This window comes from Pan troglodytes, chromosome 5 (genome assembly GCF_028858775.2).
Source record: "Pan troglodytes isolate AG18354 chromosome 5, NHGRI_mPanTro3-v2.0_pri, whole genome shotgun sequence".
Lineage (NCBI taxonomy): Eukaryota > Metazoa > Chordata > Mammalia > Primates > Hominidae > Pan > Pan troglodytes.
The window spans coordinates 180,494,120-180,503,637 of NC_072403.2; the positions used below are offsets into that span (position 1 = coordinate 180,494,120).

Consider the following 9,518-nt stretch of genomic DNA (forward strand, 5'->3'; position numbering starts at 1 on the left):
CCTGCGGGAGCGTGTACGCGGGGGTGGCGGGCCCTGCGGGAGCGCGTACGTGAGCGTGGCGGGCCCTGCGGGAGCGTGTACGCGGGGGTGGCGGGCTCTGCGGGAGCGTGTACGTGAGCGTGGCGGGCCCTGCGGGAGCGTGTACGCGGGGGTGGCGGGCCCTGCGGGAGCGTGTACGTGAGCGTGGCGGGCCCTGCGGGAGCGTGTACGTGAGCGTGGCGGGCCCTGCGGGAGCGTGTACGTGAGCGTGGCGGGCCCTGCGGGAGCGTGTACGCGGGGGTGGCGGGCTCTGCGGGAGCGTGTACGTGAGCGTGGCGGGCCCTGCGGGAGCAAGTACGCAGGAGCGGGGTTTGGGGGACTTTGCGGGAGAGGCTCCAGAGGAGACACTGCCAGGTCTCTGCTGGAGGGAGATGACCACTTTAGCCCGGAAAATAGACTGGACATGCAAGAAACAACACGAAAAACATGGCGTAACAGCTCGGCCATGAGCGCCGGTGGGTGCAGTGGGGAGAGGAACTGCTTGAGGTGGACCCGCTCTCCAGGGAGTCCTCCTTCCGGCGGCGGAGGCCTGAGCCGGGTGTGGAGAATTGCGCTCTGTTTGTCCAGCAGGAGGGAGGCCGTTCTCCTCAGGCAGATAAAGAGAGGTAAGCTGCCAGGTTTTCAGCCTGGGAATTTTCCTTTTTAACATTTTTAATTGTGGTAAAAATCACATCGTATAAAATAATAGGAAATTTCCCACCTTAACCATTTGTAAGTGTCCAGGTCAGTAGTGTTAAGTCCATTTACATCATTGTGAATATTTTGCTTTTCTTAACACAAGAGGTTTGTAGAGAGGAGCTGCTACGGCAGCTTTTTCTTTTTTAAAAAAAAAAACTTTGCTAACCGTGGTCCTAGGCCGAGAAATCCTAGGCCTGGGTAGTGGCCCCGGTCTGGCAGGGATCAGCTGTGCAGGGCGAGTGAAACCATGCTCCCGTCTCTGTGCGCTCCCGTCCACGGGGTTCCACACACCCCTCCTCTTTCAGAAACACCGCGGGGTCTGTCCGACAGACGTCAGGGAGCCCAGGGTACAAAACTCCCTCCCTCCTTCAGGTGGCCTCTTCCTCCCTGATCTACAGCGGGCTCCTTCCAGGCGTCTTTATGTGCAGGTTGGGAGAAGGAGAGAGATGGATGGATTCTTGACCACCCTGCGGAAGTTTTCTGAGAACTGACTTCTTGGGGTCAGAAATGCCCAAGCTCCGGTCTGTGTGCCTCAACGGCCACCGAAGCTGCTTCTGGGGAAAGTCTGCCTTACTTGACTCTGTAAACCAGGTCCTTTAAAATATCCCGCGCTCATTTTGACCAGCGCTGAATAAGACCTGTGAGGCCTTTTCACCCTTGTAAAATCAACTGGACTTACGGTCCTGAAGGTGCATCATCAGTGTTTGGGGGAAAACGATGAATCTGTAGCCCTTTGGTGGTTATAGAAAAAGATCATGTCCACAAATAAACCAGGCCAGTCTTAGGAATAACCCAGACATTCTTCAGAAGCATATGAAATCTAAATAATTTGGCCGTACCACTTAAAAATTATGTTGTAGAGCAGAGACTGTTTTTTAAATACCCTCTCCCATGACTCAAAAATAAAACACAATTTTGTTCAGTCTTAAACAGTCACACAAAATCACCTTTCTGGGACAAAAAAACACCAAAACAAAACACAAGACTAAATAGTTTCAGCCAAAAAGTTTTCAGAAAGTTATGAGTCACTGAATATAGGATTATAATGAGCGTCTGTGAGTAAACTTAACTAAAGCACAGATTCTATTTTGTATGTGGGAAGTCACACACAAAGAGAGACTAGAGATACTACGGACCCACTGTGTAGGGCTCTGTTTATCTTGGCATGTCCGCATTGTACTCCTGGCGTTGCCAATTCACCTCTGTTCCTTAAAGACCCGGCTCAAAATTCATCTGCTTCAAAAGCCTCCCCTGATTAATCAACCTCGCCCAAATCTATTCATCCCCCTGCACACCCTAAGTGATATGTTTCTTTTTTTTCTTTACTATATCACTCACAGTTGCTGACATATTGTCATGTAAACATTTTCTTGTGTGTTCACAAGAAGTTGGAACTTTAATCATTCTCAGGCTCCTCTTTAATTTCTTCCATGCCTTTCCCACCGTGACCTGACTGCTCTGCCTACAGCAAGTACTTAACGGAGACACACGGCAGCATGGAGACGGGGGGGTCACCCCACGACCGTTGGAGCAGCTGTGGTCTTTCCACTAAGAAGTAAAGTTTGCATCTGGTCCACACCACTGTGCTCTGAATATCAGAAATGGGAAGCGGCACCCAATGCTTCCAGTGAGGCAAGAACAAGTCACAGCAGCACAACATCTGCAGCTGGAGAGGGGATCAGCCTTTTCCAGAACATTCCCCTCCTGAGCCAAGGGGACAGTGTAGTGGAAACCAGACTCACTTCTCCCTGAGGTAGGAAGGGGGAATGAGGGTGGAGGGCTGGGAGGTGCCGCGTGACCACCCAAAGAAAGGTCTCAAGGTCAGGGAATCCTGGAGCAGGGTGCTTCCTCTTCAGACTGAGGGATTTTAAAAGCCCAAAGGAGAACTTAGACCCAAGGTGGGAGCTCCAGCTTGCTCTTCCTGCCTTGATGGTCTTGCCTTTCCCTTTGGATGGGGTGGCGCACCTTGTGGTCTGTGCTCAGAAAGGGTTAAGTCTCGCCCCCAGCCCCGGGATCTGTCAGCCTTGGCGCTGAAGCTTCCTGTGGGGAGATTGCCACCCTGGAGCGGACCAGAGCCTGGCGCCCCAAGAGAGACGGCACAGACTCCCTAGAGGGACGGCGTGTGGTCACCAGGGATGGAAAGGAGTCGGCCTTTACTGGGCAGTGACCATGCACTGGGCCAGGGGCAGGGATCACATCTCAGCTCCACGTCGCCGCTTCAAGACAGGTGCGATCGTCTCTGTTTTATAGAAAAGGAAACTGAGTCTCTGTGGGCCTGGTCCTAACCCAGTCACACGCAAGCATTCATGCCTGCGTGAAGTGTGTCTGGCTTCACCCTGCCCTGCCTAGTGGCCTCAGAGAGAGGGGACCCACAGCTGGAGGCTGGGACCCCACGTGGACTTCCCGTCCCAGCTTGGCACATGTACACCATGCCCATGGGCGCTCTTGCCACAGATGCAGGAGGACAGAGGACGGGGAGTGGAGCTGGTGGACCCAGCTCTGAGATGCTGGGGCTCACACACGCTGGGCAGGCCTCTCAGAACACACAGCCCACATGCCTGCCTGCCTGCCCAGCCACGGCCCCCGCACCGACAGAGCACCCCCAGACACCCTGTTCACACCTTGGACCCATTCCTGGACCCCCTGGATGTTTCTGGCAGCCCCCCAGACAGCGATGCCACATGCGTCCTGCTCTGGAATTCCATTATGAGCTCCCAGTGAAGACCAAGTACACCTTTATAATAAAAATACCACCCTTTGTTGGCACACGAACTCTCCATTAGATATTTATCAAATGTTTAAAAAGTTGGCCCAGAACCACACATGCTTTACCACGAGGCTCCTTGGTAGCTGGAGGAAAGCAAGGCCATCGAAGGTGGAGCCTGGGGTGCCTCCATCCAAGCCCTCATCTTGCAGACAGGCGGCTCGCCTGGGCTCACCTGTGAGCCCACACGCAGAGCCACCTGCGGCGTTTGCGCAGAGCCTCTGCGGCCACCAGGAAGTCACACAGCCCTCGGTGGGTCCGCAGTGGATCAACACAGGCACGGCTGCACCTGAGATTCAGAAGAATGGGCAGATGGTGCTTTCCTGCATGTGTAAGAGGAATTCATGGGGCGAATAACCCAACAGAGGTAAACATTAGGGGCTGAAGTGACTTAAGCATATTAAAATGTAGTTTTTCTACTTAAGCTGGTTTCTCCATCACCAGCTCCATCACCCCATCCATCTATCTGCCTCCATCACCCCATCCATCTGTCTGTAGACAAAGAGAGGTGTTACTCAATGCCCAGGAGTAATTTAGCATTTAGTTTTGAAGGGTGCCGTGAAAACAGAGATGCCGAGTGTTGCCAAAGACTAGGGCCCATTTGCCCTGAAGCCTGCGCTGGAGCTCCACTTCTCAGCTCCTGGCCTGGCTGAGTGTGCGCCACGGGCACTCCTGGTGTTCCAGGGAACTGTGGAGGCCGCTGGGAAGGAAGCTGTTTATTGGCATCATCTTGGATTCACTGAAGAAAGCCTCATGTCACAACCTCTGGCTGTTGCTAGCTGCGCTGGGTGTTGAAAGGACAGAGGCAGGGGGCGCCCCGGGGCAGCCAGGGGCCTTATGGCATAGTCTTCCCCATGAAGAAGCAAAGGAGAGCATCAGATCACTCTAAAACCCTAGTGCAAACACACGGGCTGCCGCAGTGTAGACAGCCGGACTGTGCTGGCCCGTAGCCAGGCCTGTGGCTTGCTCCCGCCACCGGGCTCAGCTGTGTGGACACAGCAAGCTCTCAGTATACAATCGGCACTCATGAATCCTGTCTTTCTCATCCTAAATGCCCATCAATTTTGTAAAGCAACCTTACTTGAAGTCATGTCAAAAGCTGTGCACGTCCCAGGTGGGCTGAAGAAGAGGCAAAATTGGCGTAAAAGGAGCCAAGAATTCTCCATTTGTTGATGAAAGGTAAAATTGTCCACCTGGCACGTGCTGCCTGGCTGACCAAGAGTGAAGAAATGTTTTTTTCTGGCTTTTTTTCTAAATGCATTTGCTATGCTAGGCTGAAACAGAAATGCTATTCACATCTGGTGGAGCAGACCTTATTTCCACTCTCTGGACATGCTCCGAAGCGCGGCCTGAAGTAGATCAAGTCCCCAGGGAGCTCAAGCCTGATTCCAAGGAGATTGCCAATATTTTAGGAGGGAGTAAACATTTTCTGAAGTTTTTTGTTGTCTAAAGCCAAAAAATGCACTTGCGCCTCCTGAGAGGACAAAGAGGAAGAGAGACGGGGAGAGGGGACAAAGGAGCAGAGACGGACAGCAAATCCACGCAGAGGAGGGAAGGTGGGGGATGCCAGGCCCCTCTGGGTGAGTCGAAGATCTCCACCAGAGGCTCATTTCAAAGGGGAAGGCGGCACCTTTATTTTCAAAAGAGGCACCGCTCCTGGCTTCCTGTGAGCTCCACTTCTACCCTAGTTAGAGGAGGAGGGTTTGATGGGGCTCAGGGTCATGGCCGAGGCTCTCCAGCCTGTGTGGATGAATGCACTCGCAGATCTCATCTCTCTGCTGCTCCCTCCCCAGCCTGATGTCCAGCCCTGCCCTTGCACTCTAGTCTCATACGCTATTGCTCACTTGGCATCTCAAATGACAGTTGCCCAAAACATAATTCCAGCTTCTCCTTCCAGATTTGTTTCATCTCCATTTTGTCTCACTAAAGGACAACCCCACCCACTCAGCCACCTAAGCCAGAACCCCATGTGCCATGCACCAGTTCTTCTTCTCACTTGTCTGCTTAATTAAATCCTCGGCGACCCTTGCTAACAGCACCTTGGAAGCTCTCTCAGGTGTGTCCACTTGCCTTTCTTTCTCCCCTCCTGGGTCTTCACCCATGCAATCACCAGATTGTGCCTGGAAGACAAATAAATGCACCTCCCTAGTTGACTCCTGCTTGGACCCCCAAGGACCCAGCACCCAGGGTGAGCATGTAACTCAGAGCAGAGCTGAGGGTGGCCATGCTGCACAGAGCTCGTGTGCACCCTCCCTGCCCAGGCTCCCCAGGGCCTGGGCTGGCTGTTCTCCCTCCACTCCCCCGTCCCACTGCCCTCCTCCAGGCCTGTCACGCTCAGCTGTGCTGGCAGTGGGTTAGCATAAATCTTTAGCAATGGCTTTCTGGGGAAAAAAAGGCCTGAGGTTTGTAGCATTCACAAATTCCTGTACTCGTACTTCCCTCCAGACTGATTTCAAGCTAACCACTGGCTGACAAAATTCCTGCAAATGTAACTGTCAGCTCTTGGAAGCCGGGACGGCAGCTTTGGCATCTTGTCACTGACTGTGCTTTCCTTAGAGGATGGTGAAGGAGCTCCTCAACAGGGTGGGTGCAAAGGAGCTCACCAGGCCCGTGCTGCAAAGTCAGATTCGGGCCTTTGTCTCTTAACGCGTATGCAACATTGATGATGATCGAAAGTGAAAAAATTGAACACAAAGATTTGCCTGGGTAAACATCAAATGGCATACCAGAAAGAAGTGAATTTTGCCCCATTTTTAGCTGCATTTTCTCTCCCTTAGAGCAAACTTCCCAACTCAGAGGGGCAGACAGAGGGGCAGAACAGGGGCAGGGGACGTATCCCTCCACCATCGGATGAAGGCTATCGTCTTATTCGCAGCAGATTGCTTCTCGGCCTTTTGGCTAAGATCAAGTGTGTCTTATTCACAGGAGGACGTGTTTCTTGTGTGACCTTTGGGAAGTGAACCCTTGGAACAGCGTACTTTCTAACATGTCCCCCATCAACACCGGGACGTGGTTATTGTGTAGACTGGTAGGGGCCCTCCATCCTCAGTGTTAAGACTATAGGGCTGGGGAAGGGGGAGAGAGGGGAAGGCTGACAAATCAAGGGGTCAGATGAGACAGGCCTGGGGCCCAAGGCCTGAGGCACCCCCTTCCTGTGCTACCCTAGGGCTCCAGCACCCAGTATCTCCTCCTCCCCTGCCTCTTCCCCGGCTCTGCCAAGCTTTAGGACCACTTGGCCTCGCTTGTAAGGGACTGCCGAGCCCTCAGTTGCCCCTGTTGCAGGAAGCACCTTGGGGGCTGGCCCCTCTCTGTGTGGCCTCGTGGGTATCTATCCACCCCTCTCTGTATAAAACAAAGAATGAGAGGTGGGAGGCGGGGTTGCCGTTCCTAGCAGGGGTAGCGTGCCTTCTGCATTACGAGGCCAGTGGCATATAATAGTACGTGTTTGCGACTCTATCACAATAGTCAAATCTATTCACAGACAATTAGCCCACATATGCTTCTCTGCCTGGAATATCCTCCCTCCCTTATCCACCTGGAAACTTCTGTTCATCCTTAATCCTCAGCTCCAATGTCAGCTGGAGGGGTCACCCTCTACCCTGGCCCCTGAGGGGCGTCCAGTACCCTCCTCTCTGCAATGCACTCAGATCCCCAATTTACCTACTTTCTAGCCCTATACTCTTAAGACTTGGAGGATGCAGGGCCCCATCGGCCTACACCATAATCCAGTCCCAGTGTCTGTCTGGGACTTGTCAGAAAGTACACCATTCCAGGGGTCCCTTTCCCAAAGGCTGCATAAGAGGACACATGAGCAGACGTGAGCAGATGGGCGCACTGACGTTGCATATACGTGAAGACAAAGGCCCCGAATCTAACTTTGCAGCATTGGCCTGGTGAGCTCCTTTCCACCCACCCTGGTGATGATCTCCTCCACCCTCCTCTAAGGAAAGCGCCGTCAGTGACAAGTTGTGAAGCACAGTCAGGATGGCCACAGCAGCCGTCCCGGCTTCCAAGAGCTGACAGTGACATTTGCAGGAATGTCATGAGCCAGTGGTTAGCTTGAAATCAGTCATGAGGGGAGTATGAGTACAGAAGTTGTGATTTTTAGCAGAGATGAGGCCTTTCTATGTTGCCCAGGCTAGTCTCCAACTCCTGAGCTCAAGCAATCCTCCCAGCTCAGCCTCCCGAAGTCACAGCAGTGCTCCTGCTGGAGACGCTCCATCCAGAATTCTCCAAACCTTGGAGGCTGAGACTTTGTATCTCCCCTAGTGATTTATTCGTACTTCATTAATTCTACAAATAGATTTTGAGTGTCCACGACGTTGCCCCCGCTGCTGGGGACACAGAGTGGGTCATACCAAGGGACCCCCCCCTTGCACATGGGGCTGATGTTGTGGCTCGCCTGCCGTTTACTTGTGTGCCCCGCCCCCCGCCCCCACAAGCCACACAGTTGCTCGGTGTTTCTTGCAGAGTCTACCTTAAAGTCCCTTTGTCCTAAATGAAGATGCCTCGCTCGGCCCAGGTGCACTGAGTCACAGCCGCCTGCACGATGCCTCCCAGGGGCTGAGGCTTTTCATCAGTATCCACATGGGTCTCATACAGACCAGGAGTTAAGGGCCATCTGTCTAAGGATTCAGAGAAACAGGAAAAATACTCATGAAAAGATACTTTTTTTTTTTTTCCAGTTTTATGGAAGTATAATTGACAAATAGAAATTATATATATTTAAGGCATACAACATGATGTTTTGATATGTGTATAAATTGTGAAATGATTGCTGCAATCAAGCTAATTAAAACATCTATCATCTCATATAATTATCTTTTTGTGTGTGTTGAGCACATCTGAGATCTACTCTGTTGGCAAATTTCAGCTATATAGTACACTGCTATTAACTACAGTAATCACACTGTACATAAGATTCCCAGAATTATTCAGCCTGCGTAAATGAAAGTTTATCTCCATTGACTAACTCCTCCCTAGTCCCCCCAGCGCCCTGGCCAGCCGCTGGTAGCCACCATTCTATTCTCTTCTTCAGTGAGTTTGGCTTTTTCAGGTTCCACAAATACATGAGATTGTGCAGTGTTTATCCTTCTGTAACTGGCTTATTTTCCTTAGCGTTATATCCTCTAGTTCCATCCACGTTGTCACAAATGACAGGATTTCTTTCTTTTTAAAAGCTGGATAATATTCTATTGTGTTTGTACACAACATTTCCTTTACCCATTTATCTTTGGACACTTAGGTTGCTTCTATATCTTGGCTATTGTGAATAATGCTGCAATAAATATGAGAGTGCTGGTATTTCTTTAAGACACTGATTTCTTCTCCTTTGAATATATCCTCCTAAGTAGGATTGCTGGATCATATGGTAATTCTATTTTAAATTTGTTGAGGTACCTCCATACTCTTTTCCATGATGGCTGTACTAGTTTACATTCCCACCAATAGTGTGCTGGGCTCTCTTTTCTCCACATCCTCCCCAATGCATAGCTTTTTCATCATAGCCATCCTAACAGGTGTGGGGGCAGTAGCCTGGTGTGGTTTTGACATGTACTTCCCTGATGATTAATGATGTTGAGAGTTATTTTCAAATACCTGTTGGCTATTTGTATGTCTTCTTTTGTGAAATATCTATTCAGGTCGGTAGCCCATTTTAAAATTATTTGTTTTCTTCCTATAGTTTAAGTTCCCTACGTATTTTAGATATTAACCCCTTATTAGGTTAATTAGGTATAGTTTACAAATATTCCCTCCCATTCCATGGGCTGCCTCTTCACTCTGTTGATTGTTTCCTTTGCTGTGAAGAAGCTTTTCAGTTTGGTCCCATTTGTATACCCTTACTTTAGTTGACTGTGCTTTTGGAGTCATATCCAAAAATTGATTGCCAAGACCTACATCAAGAAGCTTTTGCTTATGTTTTCTGCTAGTAGTTTTACAGTTTCAGGTCTTACATTTAAGTCTTCAATCTATTTTGAGTTGATTTTTGTATATGATGTGATATGAGTCCAATTTTATTCTGCATGTGGATATCCAG

The 9,518-nt window shown here is 50.7% G+C and overlaps 1 long non-coding RNA gene across 1 annotated transcript; it reads left to right on the forward strand.

Annotated features, from left to right (window-relative positions):
* The first annotated feature begins 243 nt into the window (after window positions 1-243).
* On the forward strand, window positions 244-5,531 carry LOC107975407 (uncharacterized). Its single transcript, XR_001718931.4, has 2 exons — window positions 244-644; window positions 2,186-5,531. It is a non-coding gene; the product is annotated as an uncharacterized LOC107975407 (long non-coding RNA).
* The last annotated feature ends 3,987 nt before the right edge of the window (window positions 5,532-9,518 follow it).